We start from the raw sequence: 1757 nt of genomic DNA, 5'->3' as shown, positions 1-1757 counted from the left end.
TGTAAACTAAAAGTAGGTTTAAATTGAACAATCAACTTAGCTGAATAATTGTATTGATAATACTAATTATAAACAACAAATGTGCTTTCACATCAGGTAGTATTCTGATCAGGATGTGCTACAGTCTAGAACATGGATGTTGGAATGAGACTAATGTAGATGTAAGATCATAGCAAGAAGGTACCAGAATGAACTCTGATGCACCTTTTGATCAACAGACACCACGGGCCAAGTCATTTTAGGAATGACTTTTGCACATCATTCTGTACCTCTAAGACACATTCAGCTCCAAATTACAAATGAATACATATAGATTGATTGCATGGGTGACAAGCTATTATTGTCTGCTGTAGAACTTGATTTCCCCTGGTAGTCTTTCCAGGACCTTTGTAACCAGATTCTTGTGATATGCACAGTGCTTGCTACTCTCGGATACCAAGGAGTTAAAAGTCAGAGTCCTTCCTGCATCCCATCTCTGTTTTACATGTAATAGCCCTTGGGCCATACAACTTTGGGCCACACAACTTGACACTACAACAGGGGGCTAGTCCATTGCAATGGTCACCAAGATGACCTGCTATTAAATATGACTATAACCATCATTGCAGAATGTATATGTGACATGTCATATAACCAAGAATCTTCAAACATCAACCAGTCCCATATTATTGAATTCTCATGAAATCAGGAGCTAAACAGAATAAATGAATACTTTTGGCTGTTAATCTAAATATCGGCATGCCAAAGCTTTTCATCTTTGTTTCATAGATGTAACCTATAAAAATGAAAAGAAACAATTGCATCTAATGGTAAAAGATTGATGTCTGATTTTACAAAAAGTAAATTCCCATCTTTCCCACAGCAGCTCAGATTCAGAACCAAGGCTAACACTAATCTGTTGTGCACAGTTTATGTTATCAGTATTAAAATAGTTATTCAATTCAACTAACTTATCTAAAACTTGAGTTGTGTACAACAGATCAGTTTTAGCCTTGGTGCTGAATTTGAGCTGCTGTGGGAAAGATGGGAAATGTTTGGGCTTCAAACTTACTCAAAGAAGGAAAATGTACATTTACTTCAGTTTATAAAGTTCCAGATGATAGTGATAAAGCTGTGGCCATGTTTGTAGGGTCTAAACCCCTAACAAAAATGAGAAAGTCTAAGATTAAGATTCTGTACTTACCATGTTCGTGGTAGAATGTGTTGTCAAAGGCTGGCCCAGTGTTTGATGTTCCGTTCTGCCGGCTCCAGTCAAACTGATCTACAGTGTCCAATTCATACCATCCACACATCTCATCTTCAAAGTCACACCTTGCTCCTGGGGGCATCTTGGCTGGAAAGGGACATCACAAGTAATGGGAGGTTAGCAAGGTCAACTCTCTTAAGACAATAGGGCATTACGTCAAACTATAAGGTTGCTATGGTTGAAAGTTCTTGTTGATTTTATATTTAGGCCACACCAATTTAATTTGTTGGTTCTCGGATTTTTTCATGAAAAATGTGAAGCGACAGGGCGAAAAAAAAAAAAAAACATGCCCAAATGGTAAAGCTAAGGCTGGAAAAAGGGATTGAGAACAATGCTATGCCTATACATGCTAAAACATTGCTGTTTTATAGCCTATGTATCAAGGATCAATTATTGATGTTAATAATCTGCCGAATAAACATATCCCCCCGGAATAAACATACCCCCCCCCCGGACAAATTTTCAAAATCCAATAAAAATACCCCCCGGAATAAATTTACCCCCCGGAAAA

General features: G+C 37.7%; 1 protein-coding gene across 1 annotated transcript in view; it reads right to left on the bottom strand.

Annotated features, from left to right (window-relative positions):
* The window catches only part of LOC109463172 (MAM and LDL-receptor class A domain-containing protein 1-like), a 62098-nt gene that overhangs the window by 31168 nt on the left and 29173 nt on the right, over positions 1 to 1757 (bottom strand). The window lies entirely within an intron of this gene.

The sequence above is a fragment of the Branchiostoma belcheri genome, unplaced genomic scaffold (assembly GCF_001625305.1).
Source record: "Branchiostoma belcheri isolate BF01 breed outbred unplaced genomic scaffold, Haploidv18h27 scaffold123, whole genome shotgun sequence".
NCBI classification, from domain to species: domain Eukaryota; kingdom Metazoa; phylum Chordata; class Leptocardii; order Amphioxiformes; family Branchiostomatidae; genus Branchiostoma; species Branchiostoma belcheri.
This window is presented reverse-complemented; position numbering and strand designations above follow the sequence as displayed.